The sequence below is a fragment of the Chenopodium quinoa genome, unplaced genomic scaffold, assembly GCF_001683475.1.
Source record: "Chenopodium quinoa cultivar QQ74 unplaced genomic scaffold, ASM168347v1, whole genome shotgun sequence".
Classification (NCBI taxonomy): Eukaryota; Viridiplantae; Streptophyta; class Magnoliopsida; order Caryophyllales; family Amaranthaceae; genus Chenopodium; species Chenopodium quinoa.
Genome location: NW_018745016.1, coordinates 6,825 through 24,889, shown reverse-complemented (window position 1 = coordinate 24,889; position 18,065 = coordinate 6,825). Strand labels below are relative to the sequence as shown.

The following is an 18,065-nucleotide window of genomic DNA, read 5'->3' as shown; positions in this document are numbered from 1 at the left end:
TGCATATTTTAGTTATTTTGCTATTATACAACCTGAACAAATTCCAAAATTAAATAACCTGAATAACTTAAGTAATTATACAACCTGAACAAACCAAAGTGACTGATTTGAAATTTTGAATAACCTGTGAACAAACTCACAAAGTGACTAAAAAAAACCTGAAGTCCAACTAATTATAACATATTGCAATATAAGGAAATTTTAGAGAACTTGCATACTAATTGTCACATTACAAAACAAAGAAATGTTCAAAGTCCGTAAATCCCAAAGCTGGATTGTTGATTCACTAATTAATGTAACAGAATTCACATCATAAGGAATTAAGGATCCCATGCTCCACCAGTTTGGTAATGCATGAAGCACACCAGTTGATTCCTGTGACTGTACCTAGAAAACACAGGAACATTCAAATAAAGAATTAGACAATTAGATCTAATACTTTTTAGATTTCAAGAATTATACACACGAATCAGCTATTTGAAGTAAAGAAACTTAATCAACCAACTTCACTGAAAAGTGAAAACCCAAATACATGACTTGTTTTTCTTCTTTAGTATACTATACTTTAGTAAATAAAAGGTTCAAACTCCAAGTATTCACAGCAGAAGCCTGATATACAACATATGAGAACTTCAATGCCATTATTCATTAATATTGCTGTCATGTACAAGGTTTAAAGAGAATTGCTGTCATGCACTTGGATAAATCAGAAAACAGTCACAATACATCATGATCATCCATTATCTACAACACAACATTAACATTTGTATCAATAAAAAATTTATCAAATATAAAACAAAATGACTGCAATTCCACTCCAAGTTGCATATAATCATATATAAACAAGCAAATAATGACAGTAGGCCATCTATGTAAGGGAATGCAGAAAGAGAGAGCAAAAAAGACAAACAGTAGACAAATAAAAGTTGATGCTTCAAACTTGCAAGATGGACATCAGTATGTTTATAAACCTCACAGAGGGGAGCAACACAAAAACTAAGTTCAGCTATACATGGGGAATGAGAGGCTAGTTTCTCTACTAAGTTCAGCAACACAAAACAGAAAATTAAACGGCCAATTTAACAAAAATAGAAAATTTAAACTGAAATTTAAATGGCCAATTTAACCCCGTTCAACACACCACATTATGTTCAAGTGTTCAAGTAAAATACAAAAAACAAAAAACTCACCAAAAGTAAAATACAGAAGATCTCCAATGGCGGTGAGCACGAGGTTCAAGTGTTCAACCTACAACAAAAAAATAAACAGAAATTTTAGCAAGAAAATAAACAGAAAATAAACAAGGAAAGTTAAACAAAACGTCAAAACCCACATCAACAATTCAACATACAACAAAAAATATACAGAAAATTAAACAAAAAAAATAAAACGAACCCCGTTCAAACAATATGACATTTATATTTGTAGATTTAAAAATGAAAGAAGAGACTCAAGAGAGGAGAGAGAGACAGAGAGAGGAGAGAGAGACAGAGAAAGCCAGAGAACGAGAAGAGACTCAAGAGAGGAGAGAGAGACAGAGAGAGATAGAGGAGAGAGAGAGAGAGAGAGGCGTGACTGCATTTGAGATAAAGGAGTGTTTAGGGAATTAGGTCAATTAGGGTTCGAGAATTTTCTTTTTGCATATATTTTTTTTTTAGAAAATTTGAGAAATAAAAAAGGAAAAACAAGTAAATTTCGGATATTTGGATCGGATATCCGAAATCCGATCCGGATTTGTCGGATATTCGTATATACGACATCCGATATCCGAAAAATGTTCGGATATCGGATATCCGAAATCCAAAATTTGGATATCCGATATCCGATCCGATATCTGAAAATCCGGATCGGATATCCGATCCGAAATCGAAATTCGGATCGGATATCCATAATTTTCGGATCGGATGCGGATCGGATCATCGGATTTTCGGATCTTCAGATAGTTCTGCTCAGCCCTATTGAGAGGAATAGCTTGGGGAGCAAGGGAGGTGTGGTCCTCACCTAACCCCTTGCTCTCTTTGTGCCACTTGTTGTTTGTTGATTGTTTTGCCTTTTTAATTTAATTTAGAATTAAAGTAATTCTCTATTTTGGCAATTTACCAACTATCCCACATTAAAAGATGATGGGAATTCTTGGGATCCTTTCCCTATAAATACCCATCATTGGCCATTGGGTATTGGGAGCTTCACTTGAGTTGGTGAATACAAAGGGATCTCCGAAAGCGAGAATGTTGGGTATCGTGATGTTCGACACCACGCGGAACTAAAACCCATCCCATGACCCGCACACAAATTAAAGCAACTAAAACATGCATATTAATTAACAACATAATTAATAACATAATCAATTAACAAGAAAGAGAAAGACGGATATACCCTTGATGCGTGCTTCGCTTGTCTTGAGCTCTTACTTGAAAGTTAACGAAGCTTCGCACTTGCGATAGCCTCCGACGACTCTCACCCTCAAGACCGACCCGAACGACCCCTACCCCGGAGCTTAGCCGGGGCTAGACCAAGAAAACTAGAGTATTAGAACGAAAGTGTTCTCGCTTGTGGAGATCCTTTCAAGTTCACAACTCAAAGTAAGTTTTCCAATTTCCAATGATGGGTATTTATAGGGAAATCTCCTTGAGAATTCCAATCTCCCATTAATGTGGGAGAGTTGGTAAAATGCCTTTTTACAATTTAATTTTATTTCAAATATCAAATAAAAAGGCAAAACAATCAACAATCAACAAGTGTCACATTGTGACTAAGGGAGTAAATGAGGACCAAAGGAGGACCACATGGCCTCCTCGATCCCCAAACCTTCCCACAAAAAGCCGGCCCTCACATAGCTGCCCAATAGCCGCGCACCAACCGACTGCAGCCAGCCTTGGGCGCCAAGGTTGCCATGCTGGCAGCGTGGCCCGTTGGCTAGGCCTACTGGTTGGCCGCACATTTGACCCATCATGCTGCGCGTGCTTACGGGCTACTGGCCGAATGATGTTGGCTGGCCGCATACTCGGCCCAGCATGATGCGCGTGCTTGCGGGCTGCTGGCAGAGTGATGATGGTTGTGCTAGCATGCTGTCACGCTTGCGCGCGCCAACAACTAACATGCGATGCTAGCTAGCTTGTGCTGCCAGCTAGCTCGGCATGGCGCAGTTGCCCAGCTAGTACGCGAGAGCTGCTGCTGGGCTTGTGGCCATGCCTCGCATGTTGGCAGCTGTTTGGGGTAAAAAACACCCCAGACACGTGGCACCCAGCCATTGGTCAGCAGGGCTCCAATCCCCTGCTGACACGTGTCCAATGAACCCTAAATGGGGAACAAAGACTCCCCACTATAAATAGTGGAAGGACCCTCATTAATGGGGCATTCATAAATATATACACCAATCTTGAGCAATATTAATTGCAGAATTCTCCCATTAAGTGAGAAGTAATTTTCACTATTAACGCACACTTTTCCTCCTGTACGTTACTGACTTGATCGTCGGAGGCGGAGCTCCAACCAACCGGAGACTTCGAGGTTTTGTAGGTACAAGCGGTGAAGGGCATTCTCGGAATTGTAACTCTCCCGTAGGACACATCAAAAAACCCCGAAACAGCAGCCATGGCAAGCCTTGTTGCCCCTAGTCCTCGGATGGCTCGGCCATTTCGAGGCTAGGGCTATATTTGCGACTTGTTCATTGCTTGATTTTTCGTCTCGTCGATTCCTAAATTCGACTTGACTTATGACGCTCGATTTCGACGCTCCTAGCTCGATATCCGACGCCTTTCATAATATTCAACGTTCACTTAATAGGTGTTTCTTTATCCAAGACATTGTCTTGATACCCTATTTTCAATATTCTTAAAATCGAATGGACTCATTATTAAATTCTAAACCACAATTAAATAGAAATGGAGTGATAATAATTTGCAGAAAAATTAAATTACTCCCAAAACTGAATGGTTCAACATAGTGTTTTACATTAAAATATCAAAATTAATCAAAACACATAAACAGGGAAATCAAAGCCAATCTCCAACGTGCCTGATTCCCATTGCCTCAACGTGCTTGTTGTGTTTCACTTGAGGCAAAGGTTTAGTGAATGGATCGGCTACATTGTCGTCCGTTCCTGTAACACCCTAGAAATTCCTTTCCTTTAAAATACCTGTTTTGCCCTTTTTAAAATACCAAATAGGAAAATCTAAGACATTACCGCCACCATGAAAACGACTAAGGCAAATATCAAACACTCACACACAGCGGGAGACTACTTTTAAAACCATTTAAAAACAAATCAACTTGAAAAGTCAAACCAAATGAAAGTAAAAATCAAACTCAGTCAAACTACAACTTGGGACCATTGTAGGCCCTTAAAACCCAATTAATATTTAAAACCTTTGCGTAGTCTCATGATCATAATTAAATAAATAATATTCAAAGCAAATAAAACACATCATATTCCTATGAAAACTAAGCATGATTCGCTCTTCACTCATGCCCTTCATGAAAATGCTTCATCACCTGAAAAGCTTCTCTATACTTGTCACCACTACTCGCCATTAGAAATGGGTTGTCGTAGGGCCAAGGTAAAGACAAGGCCAAACAAACATGCAAACACACAATCAGCAAAGCTGAGTACATAAGCGTAATAAAACACACTAACATGCTTTTATCCTAACATCACACAACTTACCGTGTTGCACCTGTTTACAAACATACAAAACATTCAACACCTAACTAGACCAATACCAATGTTCTTTTACTTTAACACATCGAATGGGTTTCCAACCAAATCCCTACCTCAAACAAATTGAGGTAAACTACACCGGGAGCTAACCGGGTAGGCAAATGTCATATGAAGTGACTGGACGTCCTGCGCATAAAAATAATAAAAAGGAAAATACAGCATCCTGTACTCCCAGTAGAGATTATGGTCAAATATAAAGTCGCATAACTCCCCCCATATGTTCATACTCAAGGTACATACGTTCCAAGAGTTTTGGTGTGTAATCTCTTTCACTTTACGTTATTTACATATTATTAGACTCGGTGATGACTCTCAAACCATAACACGTTCCACCCAGCCATTGGTCAGCAGGGCTCCAATCCCCTGCTGACACGTGTCCAATGAACCCTAAATGGGGAACAAAGACTCCCCACTATAAATAGTGGAAGGACCCTCATTAATGGGGCATTCATAAATATATACACCAATCTTGAGCAATATTAATTGCAGAATTCTCCCATTACGTGAGAAGTAATTTTCACTATTAACGCACACTTTTCCTCCTGTACGTTACTGACTTGATCGTCGGAGGCGGAGCTCCAACCAACCGAAGACTTCGAGGTTTTGCAGGTACAAGCGGTGAAGGGCATTCTCGGAATTGTAACTCTCCCGTAGGACACATAAAAAAACCCCGAAACATTTGGCGCCGTCTGTGGGGAGAGTACTTCTGAGATGACTTCTAACCCGGTACCACCGGATCAGGACAAGCGGCCGTTGATCGAGCCTGAGGGTCCAGACGGACCATGAAAGTGGTGACGACTATGAAGTCAACACCTATGTGGCCCCAGACGGGTCCTTTAGAACAAAACACACCCGTTCTAGAGATAAGAAGGAGCGGGATAACAACCAAGCTGCTCCAGGCAACCCAGCCGGCAACCCGGTTGGAGCTGCCCAGGCGGCAGAAGGCTCTGCTCCCGTCACCAGGAACGAACTCATGACCTTCATGAATAGTTTCAAGGGCGAGATCAAGAACCTTATTCGGTCAGCTACTCCCAAAAAGAGTCAGCCGGCCAAGAAGCCTTCCTCTGGGAAGAAGACGATCAAATACCAGGTCCCTACCCCTCACCCAAAGCCAAAGGAGGGGGAGGGCCTCAAGTTCGATCCAAACAGACTCCGCTTCCCTCAAGCGGATGTGATCTCCTTCATCTGGAGAAACGTCATCACCCGGTTTGGGGTTCCAGTGTCCATGGTTTTTGACAACGAAACACAATTTGAAACGCCTGTCCTCAAGAGCTGGTTGGGGGACCAAGGAATCTCCCATTGTTTTGCATCTGTTGGCCGGCCTCAGGTAAACGGGCAAGTTGAGGCTTTCAACAAGCTGATCTCAGACGGTATAAAGAAGAAGGTGGAAAGAGCTGGTGGACTATGGGCAGAGGAATTACCTCATGTCCTTTGGGCCATCAGGACAACCGAAAAAGGGGCAACCGGTGAAACCCCATTTCTTATGACATACGGCACCGAGGCGGTACTCCCCATTGAGCATTATGAGCCAACCCTCCGCATCATGCTGTATGATGAGGAGGCCAACTGGGAAGCCATGCGGTTTGCACTAGATGCTCTCCCAGAGCGAAGGGGCAACGCAGCTGGTGTGCCTCAGTCGTATGCAACCAAAAATATCACAACTAAGCTAACTGCAAATAAACGTAGTTAGGGAAGTCGAGTTCGAATCCACAGGGAAAAAGGGACTAATAACTGGAAACCTAAGTGGAAATACTCTAGGACGGTAGTAACCTAAGTAACGAGGGGGGTTTTCACGAGCAATGATGATAAATGAACTAAGTAAGAACAACGAACGTAATGAATAGGTAATCAATGAGAAGAACGGTCTTGGTTATGCGAAATCCACTAATGAACATACAAATTGATCATAGAAGTCTCCTCAATCAAGCTCTATTGAACACCTTGTTGTAGAATTCCTAGATTCTAAATTCTCATAAATAGTTAGAAATAGCAAAGCGCTCCTTTCTAACCCTTTCCAATGCACAATTCAAGACAAGCGCTCTAAATTATCCACAAGAAGAAAATAAACGGAGAAATCAACAAGGATTGAATAAATTAACACAAGCGGTCTAATTTCTTCAATAATATTATTCCCTCTTCAAGTTATCAACCAAAAGCATGCATCAATAACCTAAAGTTGCTACTTTGGAAAGATTAATTAGATGCAAGCGAATCCAATAATTCTAACCTAGCAATTGATTAAAGCAAATCATGAAATTAATTCAAGGAACAATATATATTCAATAGATATTAAGAGAAGAAAGATCTCACAATTCGTAGCTAAAAGCTTCAATCTTTAACCAAGAATCCGGAAGATTAAGCTTCCATGGATTCTAATTCCAAAACAAAGAATTCTGAAAATTCTAAGAAAACCCTAGAAAGCTTTTTTTTCTCAAAACTTAATTCTCCTTTTTCTTCTCTTAAAACTTAATTAAAACTAAGCTATTTATATGTTTCTATATTTTAATAACATAACACAATAATAATAATAAAATAATATCCAAAACACGAGCCAAAACAAAGTTAAATTGCTGAAAATTAACCAAAACAACCCGAATTTCTGCCAGAGCCACTGCCAGCTGCTCTGGACCCGCTGGCAGCTGCTCTGGCAGCCCCTCACTCTGGTATACCCGCTGCCAGCGGCTCTGGCCAGCTGCCAGCGGCCCTGGCAGCGGTTCCTGCTGTTTTTGCCTTCTTTCCTTGCTTCTTCTTCTTGCTTTGCTTCACCTTTTCCTCAAGCTTTCTTCCTTGCTCTTCCATGCTCCATCAAAACTCTCAAATCACGAGCCAAGGTCCATCCTTCTTACATAACTCTTCATTGGTTCCCGAGCTCACTCACTTACTTATACTCATAAATCCCGCCTTTTGCACATAAGTGAGATCACAGCCCAAAACTCACAAAAGCTAACAAAAGTACATATAAAGCATCAAAACACACCCTAAAATGCTTCTCTCAACCCATGATAAGAAGGCTTATCAAATTAATTTGGTGTGCCTCAGTCGTATGCAACCAAAAATATCACAACTAAGCTAACTGCAAATAAACGTAGTTAGGGAAGTCGAGTTCGAATCCACAGGGAAAAAGGGACTAATAACTGGAAACCTAAGTGGAAATACTCTAGGACGGTAGTAACCTAAGTAACGAGGGGGGTTTTCACGAGCAATGATGATAAATGAACTAAGTAAGAACAACGAACGTAATGAATAGGTAATCAATGAGAAGAACGGTCTTGGTTATGCGAAATCCACTAATGAACATACAAATTGATCATAGAAGTCTCCTCAATCAAGCTCTATTGAACACCTTGTTGTAGAATTCCTAGATTCTAAATTCTCATAAATAGTTAGAAATAGCAAAGCGCTCCTTTCTAACCCTTTCCAATGCACAATTCAAGACAAGCGCTCTAAATTATCCACAAGAAGAAAATAAACGGAGAAATCAACAAGGATTGAATAAATTAACACAAGCGGTCTAATTTCTTCAATAATATTATTCCCTCTTCAAGTTATCAACCAAAAGCATGCATCAATAACCTAAAGTTGCTACTTTGGAAAGATTAATTAGATGCAAGCGAATCCAATAATTCTAACCTAGCAATTGATTAAAGCAAATCATGAAATTAATTCAAGGAACAATATATATTCAATAGATATTAAGAGAAGAAAGATCTCACAATTCGTAGCTAAAAGCTTCAATCTTTAACCAAGAATCCGGAAGATTAAGCTTCCATGGATTCTAATTCCAAAACAAAGAATTCTGAAAATTCTAAGAAAACCCTAGAAAGCTTTTTTTTTCTCAAAACTTAATTCTCCTTTTTCTTCTCTTAAAACTTAATTAAAACTAAGCTATTTATATGTTTCTATATTTTAATAACATAACACAATAATAATAATAAAATAATATCCAAAACACGAGCCAAAACAAAGTTAAATTGCTGAAAATTAACCAAAACAACCCGAATTTCTGCCAGAGCCGCTGCCAGCTGCTCTGGACCCGCTGGCAGCTGCTCTGGCAGCCCCTCACTCTGGTATACCCGCTGCCAGCGGCTCTGGCCAGCTGCCAGCGGCCCTGGCAGCGGTTCCTGCTGTTTTTGCCTTCTTTCCTTGCTTCTTCTTCTTGCTTTGCTTCACCTTTTCCTCAAGCTTTCTTCCTTGCTCTTCCATGCTCCATCAAAACTCTCAAATCACGAGCCAAGGTCCATCCTTCTTACATAACTCTTCATTGGTTCCCGAGCTCACTCACTTACTTATACTCATAAATCCCGCCTTTTGCACATAAGTGAGATCACAGCCCAAAACTCACAAAAGCTAACAAAAGTACATATAAAGCATCAAAACACACCCTAAAATGCTTCTCTCAACCCATGATAAGAAGGCTTATCAGCAGCCTTGCGTCATGAGATCTACCGTCTGAGAATGACAAGAGCCTACAACAAGCGGGTTCACAAACGGCCCTTGAAAGTAGGAGATTTTGTGCTTCGCAAAATGGAAGCAACCGGTAGGGCCAATGAACAAGGCAAATTAACCCCAAATTGGGAGGGACCCTACCGGATCTTTGAGGAAGTACGAGACGGCACATACCGCCTGGAAACCCCAGATGGTAGAAAGCTGCCTAGAACTTGGAATGTAGACAATCTCAAAAAGTACTACTACTAGAAATTGTATAGCTTTTGTAAACTTTTGCATGATTAATGAGAAAAATTTACTACATATTATGCTTACATACGCCATGTCTTGTGCTTACCACAAGCAGCTCTTCTTATAAAATTTCCATGCGCCATGTCTTGTGCTCAACACAAGCGGCCCTGAGAACTAACGAATCATCCGGTGACACCCATACGGGCGAATTCATCGAAGAGAACATCTCCCATTTGGGTGGAAAATTGTTCTAGTGATCAAAACTTCAGGCGGCCCTACCCGCCTGAACGATCCATTGCACCAAAGAAACGCAGGCTAGCATTCCTAAACATGCAGCCGGCTCACTCTTTGGGAAAAGTACCACCAAAGGCTAGTCTCAAAACAGACAGCGGTACCCAATGTCGCCGCTTGATTCACTAAGAGAAGGCAGGCCTCAAACATTTGGTTTAGGCCATAACCTATGCAAGGGTGCTCTTGCAAAAGCCCAATCGGCAAATGGACACCCTAAACCTACGAAAAGGCCTTTACAAAAATACCAGCCGGCAAGTCAGTAGAAACCGGCTGGCATTCATTCTAACGTTAGCTAAATTATTAATATTCGTACTATGGCATATGGATAGCCGCCTGGCACCATGTCACTTCTGCCAGCCTCCTATCCAGGGGCAATTACCCTAACCCCACCCAGTCTGGTTGGGGTTCATGCGGAAATATACTTACAAAAAGTAAAATTTAATATACTTGCAAAAAGTAAAATTTTTAATTTTTTGCAAAGAAAGTGCAGAAGAAATTGTAGAAGAAAGTTATTCAAAAGCCGGCTCAGCCGGTGGAAATGTTTACAAATAAAACCGGCACAGCCGGTGAAAATGTATATCAATATGTAAAATAAAAAACAACAGCAGAATAAGCCGACCCTTCCGGCGCTATTATAAAATAATGCACGGCACGCAGGCCGGGAGGTCGTTTCTATTCTAGCTGCACAGTCACCCGGTCAGCCTGAGCCTGATTCCCTTCCGGATGAGATGGGTCGGTGGTGGGAACGGAGCCGGGAACAACTTCATCCTCGACTGCCTCCTTGTTGCCAGCCGCCTCCTCCTACATCTGCTTGAACTCCGCCTCAACCCACTCTTCATAGGGTTCAGGCCCCGGCTTGCCCTCTTCCTCAGCCAGAATGGCAAGATCTGCGTATTTGTAGGCGAGCTCCCAGACGTTGTAGTCTGTACCCGGATGGATAATGGAGAACGCCCTCTTCATCCTGTTCTCGCAGTCTTGCTCATTCTCCTCAATGAGCCGGCTCTGTTCTGCCTCAAGGTTGGTCTGGAAGTTGACCTTTGCAGCAGCCGCCTCCTGGATCAGGCGGGCATTCTCTTGTTGCAGGCGTTTGCTGGTCTTCTCCGCCTGATCTAGCCGTTTGAGGGGCTCTTCATGCTTCTTGAGCTCATCTTCGGCATTGTCTAGGGCCACCTTGAGGTTGTCCGCCCTGGTCTTGGACTTAGTGAGGGTTTTTTGGAGGGTCTTGACCTGATCCGCCTGTCGCATGATTATAGATTTAGTTTCTAAGTCATGCACAATCATTGAATAGTGGGCAACGTTATGTGTGTCATCCGTAGAACGTTTGGCTCTCTTTACCTCCTCTTGTTTGCGGATGTGGGCCTTCTTGAGCCCCTCCACGCGGAGCAGTGCCTGCAACAATACAATCGGTGTTAGTAAAAAATAGGATGAGCATACTACAAAAATATGCCGGGTGGGCACTCGTCAACTCACATCAACCAGCTCGACCATTACACGGTCGGCATTGAAGGTGTTGATTCCAGGAATCGCCTCCTTCTCGTCCCGGGGGACGACTTTCAGCATGGTCCGGGCATGCTAAGTAGCATTCGGCCAGCGAGGGGAATTATCTGCACCAGAAACAGACGGTGAGAAAGCTGCATATGCTCCGCCTACGGACAGCCGGCTGATTGGAGATCAGAGAATCTCCCGGCTGAGACTGAGAATATGACTTAACCCGCATGGGTAGGTCAAGCAGCGTGAGGTTGAAAGGGTTTGTACCTTGTTGGAGGCCTCTCTGGCCTCCGGCAGAAGATGGACCGGTTGTGGTCCTTATTGGTGTGACCTCTTTCGAGGCCGTTTCAGTATTAGACCCGCCTGGGGTCTTTATTGTTTTACCGCCGGTAGTAGCCCGGGCGGTTGAAGAAGTTTTCTGCACCTTATGTGCAGGCTCCTCTACAGTCGGCCTTAGCCGGATCTGTTTTTTCAGGGAGCGAGGAGTCTTGCTCCCATCCTGAAACAAAAGCACAAACGATCAGGTGAAGAAATAACCAAAACAGTACAACAAAGTCAAGAAAGAGTCAGGCGGTCTAACCTTTTTAGCCGCCTGAGCGGCAAGTTTCTTTTCCAGATTCTCCTTCCGGATGTCTGAAGCTTTTTTAGCGGGTGTTTTGGCGGTGGGCAACATGTTCTTTGCTTCTTCTGCAAAACACAAATCAAATACATCCGGTCAAGATCTGAATGATATCGCAAACATTGCAATCAAAAGAAAATTGCCAGCCGGCATAAAATTAACCGGCTGAGGCTCTTAACCTACGTCTTTCAAACATGCTTCTAAGCCCGCAGGCGGACAAGAAGCACTCGTCCTTAAAGAATTCATGTTTGGGCACCCAGTTTTTGGGCACCCTTATTATCTCTCCGGTTGAGAGAGTGGAAGAGACTAGCTCGAAGAATCCGGAGTCCAGTATAGCCTCCCTATCGTTCTCCGGCACTGGGGGCAACCGACACTTCTGCCCTAAAAGTTCTGGTTTCCGGTTGTAGGTCCGGAACTCCCTATTCTCCTCTTCGGTCGGAGATTTAACCAGATAAAATCGGTTCTTCCAGTCCGACCATTTAGACGGCTTATCCAGCGTCATCAAGTATTGGGTATAAGTCGTCAAAGTATACCAGGCTCTCCAGCCGCCTGGGCTTCTACTCAAATAGTGAATATGGGCAAACGCCTCCCAGCCGGGGTTGAGATCCTGCATCTCGTAGGCGGCGATATACCCGAGTATGTTCACCCAGGAATTAGGGGTGAGTTGCTAGACGCCTAGGCCATATCCCCTAAGTATGGCCTTTATTGTGTTGTGCAGAGGGAAGCGGAGCCCGACCAGGAAGACCGCTTTATAGCACCCAAACCAACAGTCCGCATTGGGTTGGTCATCCTCCCATACCACCGTTCCAAACTCCGCCGGTATTGACAGTTTATAACCCCCTCCTAGCGGCCGCTTGGTGACAAAGTCTGTCAGGGAGGACCGCATGAGGGTCCTGTCCTTAGTAGACACGACAATCATGAGAGGGTCGTTTCTACTTTGCCAATTAGGCCTCTCCGCCTCCTCGCTATCTTCAGACGAGGTCAGGTAGCTAGTGCTACTGCTTTCAATACGACCGGCATCAAAGCCGGATGGGGAGTTGGGATCCTCGTCGACGGATCCTGGCAGCTCAGCCTCCTGAGCAGGGGAAGTCTCCTCATTGTAGGAGCCTAAAATGCTATCACTTGGGGTGGCGGGAATGCCCCCAGGTGAGTCTCTAGCCACCTCGTCCGGGGCTCGTCTCTCAGGCGACAACTCGTCTGAGTTCCCGCCTCTATAATTGGGGTCCATAGCTGTTCCCCTAATCCTGGCCATCGTGTCCTGCACAGACACGGAGTCGGTCGATATAGGCGTTGAAAAGGGGAAATTCCAAAGATTAGAGGCGGCAGATCCAGTTCTAGACTCAGCCGTACTAATTGACCGGCTGAGTTCACAACTATGTTCCGGGTATGGGTATAAAGGGTCCATCTACTTATGGAACTAATAAATAAAAGCACAAGTAAAAGACGCAAACGGAAATTCATGGAAAAGCTAGAAGGAATAGAGACGGTACCTAAAGAAAGGGAGAATTTGTTGACACCTCAAGAAATTTCTTGGGGATGCTTGCGAAGACACAGACGGTCTGAAAACCGGCTGAGTTCCCTTGAGTACCCTCACGAAAATCCTTTTCTAGCTCGCAACAATGCAGGCGGTCTGAAAACCGGCTGCTCTCAACTATCAAATTTCCGTCTGCTCTCAACTCTTTAATACCGGATGCTCTCAAATTCAAGAAATTTCGCGAAGTTTGTAAATGAGAGCTCGAGGGTGCCTTCTCCTATTTATAGGATTTGTCCCAGAAGGCGAAGAGTCACGACCCTTCCCCTTTTGCTTTTCCCCCCTCTTCCTTCAGTTAGAATCTGAAGAGATTTAAAAAAAAAAAAAAAAAGCACTCTTCACAGGCGCCACGTGGCACCTTGCCACGTCAGCACCTGTGAGGGGAAAATGTTTGGGGTAAAAAACACCCCAGACACGTGGCTCAATGGCCAAGTGACACGTTCCACCCAGCCATTGGTCAGCAGGGCTCCAATCCCCTGCTGACACGTGTCCAATGAACCCTAAATGGGGAACAAAGACTCCCCACTATAAATAGTGGAAGGACCCTCATTAATGGGGCATTCATAAATATATACACCAATCTTGAGCAATATTAATTGCAGAATTCTCCCATTAAGTGAGAAGTAATTTTCACTATTAACGCACACTTTTCCTCCTGTACGTTACTGACTTGATCGTCGGAGGCGGAGCTCCAACCAACCGGAGACTTCGAGGTTTTGTAGGTACAAGCGGTGAAGGGCATTCTCGGAATTGTAACTCTCCCGTAGGACACATCAAAAAACCCCGAAACAGCAGCCATGGCAAGCCTTGTTGCCCCTAGTCCTCGGATGGCTCGGCCATTTCGAGGCTAGGGCTATATTTGCGACTTGTTCATTGCTTGATTTTTCGTCTCGTCGATTCCTAAATTCGACTTGACTTATGACGCTCGATTTCGACGCTCCTAGCTCGATATCCGACGCCTTTCATAATATTCAACGTTCACTTAATAGGTGTTTCTTTATCCAAGACATTGTCTTGATACCCTATTTTCAATATTCTTAAAATCGAATGGACTCATTATTAAATTCTAAACCACAATTAAATAGAAATGGAGTGATAATAATTTGCAGAAAAATTAAATTACTCCCAAAACTGAATGGTTCAACATAGTGTTTTACATTAAAATATCAAAATTAATCAAAACACATAAACAGGGAAATCAAAGCCAATCTCCAACGTGCCTGATTCCCATTGCCTCAACGTGCTTGTTGTGTTTCACTTGAGGCAAAGGTTTAGTGAATGGATCGGCTACATTGTCGTCCGTTCCTGTAACACCCTAGAAATTCCTTTCCTTTAAAATACCTGTTTTGCCCTTTTTAAAATACCAAATAGGAAAATCTAAGACATTACCGCCACCATGAAAACGACTAAGGCAAATATCAAACACTCACACACAGCGGGAGACTACTTTTAAAACCATTTAAAAACAAATCAACTTGAAAAGTCAAACCAAATGAAAGTAAAAATCAAACTCAGTCAAACTACAACTTGGGACCATTGTAGGCCCTTAAAACCCAATTAATATTTAAAACCTTTGCGTAGTCTCATGATCATAATTAAATAAATAATATTCAAAGCAAATAAAACACATCATATTCCTATGAAAACTAAGCATGATTCGCTCTTCACTCATGCCCTTCATGAAAATGCTTCATCACCTGAAAAGCTTCTCTATACTTGTCACCACTACTCGCCATTAGAAATGGGTTGTCGTAGGGCCAAGGTAAAGACAAGGCCAAACAAACATGCAAACACACAATCAGCAAAGCTGAGTACATAAGCGTAATAAAACACACTAACATGCTTTTATCCTAACATCACACAACTTACCGTGTTGCACCTGTTTACAAACATACAAAACATTCAACACCTAACTAGACCAATACCAATGTTCTTTTACTTTAACACATCGAATGGGTTTCCAACCAAATCCCTACCTCAAACAAATTGAGGTAAACTACACCGGGAGCTAACCGGGTAGGAAAATGTCATATGAAGTGACTGGACGTCCTGCGCATAAAAATAATAAAAAGGAAAATACAGCATCCTGTACTCCCAGTAGAGATTATGGTCAAATATAAAGTCGCATAACTCCCCCCATATGTTCATACTCAAGGTACATACGTTCCAAGAGTTTTGGTGTGTAATCTCTTTCACTTTACGTTATTTACATATTATTAGACTCGGTGATGACTCTCAAACCATAACACAATCAAACATTATCACTCATTTAAGAAATCAAACATACCAATTTAATTCTTGAATAATTAATGACCACATAAATTTAATAGTTGAACCCTTTTTAATCTACATCGGTGTCAAAGACACCTTAAACGCATAATGCGTCGCAAATCCTACCCTCGGTGTTAGAAACACCTTAAGTGCACATAAGCACCGCAATATCATTTATTCCTGTGTACTAAGACACTTAAATAGCTCCTTCCTTATGCTTATAGCATCAATAAAATTATATGAACCATAATAAAATTCCCTTTTTATATTCCAAACCAAATTAAATATTTAGTTTAATTAAACATGCTCTCTAACATGCCAATAATGTGGTTCATAACCAACATGCCAATATAATTTATTCCAATCACCAATTCACCGTAAATAATCCATACATCACAAATCATTCACCAACATCAATCCAATCACAAATTCCAATCAACACCTATCATGATACTACTTGGAATTAATTATTCAAAGCTTATCATGCCTCTACGTATTCAAATAGTTACTAAAGTACGCGAACGTACCTTGAATATGATCTCAAAATCACCACGACTAAATAAAATCACTCACTTGAAAGTCTCCTACAAACCAAGATTATAAAGAAGTATTAATGCCTCTTTCACACAAATTTCCAGCAATATATACTCTCTTTAAATCACTCATAAACCCTCTAAAATAATCTAAAATTTTATTTAAAACCCTTACTTTTATTCCCAATTAATGGGTAATTAAAAATCCTTTCAAGAACCCTAATTATAACCTTTATATAAAAATTCCAGCTTTATTAAACCATAAAAAATCGCAGTAATTATGTTTAAAAACATTAATTTCAATTGTTTAAATGACCCACAATCCAATTCCATCAATATTCATTAATTTAGGAACCTAGGGTTTTCAATTTGAGGCTTTTTGATTAAAAACTAAATCTGAAAATTATACTAGAACATTAAACCTTCGTTAAAAATAAAAAAACTGCCCGAAAACCATATTTAGAGGCTGAATTTGGCCACGAGAGGGTGGTGTTCACTACCAAAGGTAGTGAGTTTTGATTAAAACGTTTTACACACGAAAAACACTATTTTTTTGTAAAAATCGGACGAGTTAGAATCTAAACGTGATTAACGTTAAAATTAAAAATAAAGGGGAAGGGAAAAATTAAGGAGAAAAGAAAATAAGTGGAGAGAGAGAATTTACCTTTGGGTGCACTCTACCTTAGGCATATGATGGTACTTATACCCTCTCTCATAACCTCCTACTTACTACCCTTAATAATCCCTTTCCTACTCAAACTAGGATTTTGACTTTCTTTAAAACTTTGACTTTTAAAAAGTATCTTTTTATAAAATAATATGCCCCAATATTTTTAAATCATAAAATAAAATATTTTCAAGATTATTAAATAATTAAAAATACACTTTAAATAAAAATCATTCTCTTTAAATTAATGAAAAACCCTAAATAATTCATTTTGAGTTATTTAAATATTTTAAGAAATTTTTATTTAAATTAAAAATACATATAAAAATACGGGGTATTACGATTCCAATCTTGCAAATTCTGATTTCACCTTCGGACTTCCATTCCCATATCAAGTGAAATCGCCTCTTGACATGTTTGAACTTCTGATGTTCCCTTGGCTCTTTGGCCCGAGCAATAGCTCCATTGTTGTCATAATAGAGATCTATTGGACCCTTTATGGAGGGTACAACATCAAGTTCACTAACAAACTTGCGAATCCAAACTGCCTCCTTAGCTACTTCAGAAGGTGCCAAGTATTGGGCTTCAGTTGTAAAATCTGTTGTTGTGCTTTGCTTATCACTCTTCCAACTAAACGCTCCTCCATTTAGACAGAATATGTACCCTGATTGCGACTTGAAGTCGTCTCTGTGTGTTTGGAAGCTTGCGTCGGTGTAACCTTCAACAACCAAATCATTACTCCCAACATAGACTAGAAATTTATCCTTGTTCCTTTTGAGGTACTTTAGGATATTCTTAGCCGCAGCCCAATGCGCCTCTCTTGGGTCTGATTTGTATCGGCTCGTAGCACTCAAGGCATACGATACATATGGCCTAGTACATATCATGGCATACATGATCGATCCAATAAGCGAAGCATATGGAATCTGATTCATCCTTTCTCGCTCATCAGGTGTCTTTGGACACTGCTTCTTGCTTAGGGTAATGCCATGTGACATGGGTAGTTGGCCTCTTTTGGCCTCCTGCATATTGAATCGTGCCAGTACCTTATCGATGTAAGTAATTTGGCTCAATCCAATCATCCTCTTAGATCTATCCCTATAGATCTTGATACCCAATATGTATTGTGCCTCTCCCAAGTCTTTCATCAAAAAACATTTTCCAAGCCAAGCCTTTACAAACTCTAAAATTGGAGCGCTGTTTCCAATGAGCAATATGTCATCGACATATAAGACGAGGAATGCGATGTCACTCCCATTGACCTTCTT

General features: G+C 41.4%; 1 long non-coding RNA gene across 1 annotated transcript; it reads right to left on the bottom strand.

Annotated features, from left to right (window-relative positions):
* Positions 1 to 1,422, bottom strand: LOC110708212. Its single transcript, XR_002508663.1, has 2 exons — positions 1,191 to 1,422; positions 1 to 387 (listed from the first exon to the last, which is right to left on the bottom strand). It is a non-coding gene; the product is annotated as an uncharacterized LOC110708212 (long non-coding RNA).
* Positions 1,423 to 18,065: the final 16,643 nt, after the last annotated feature.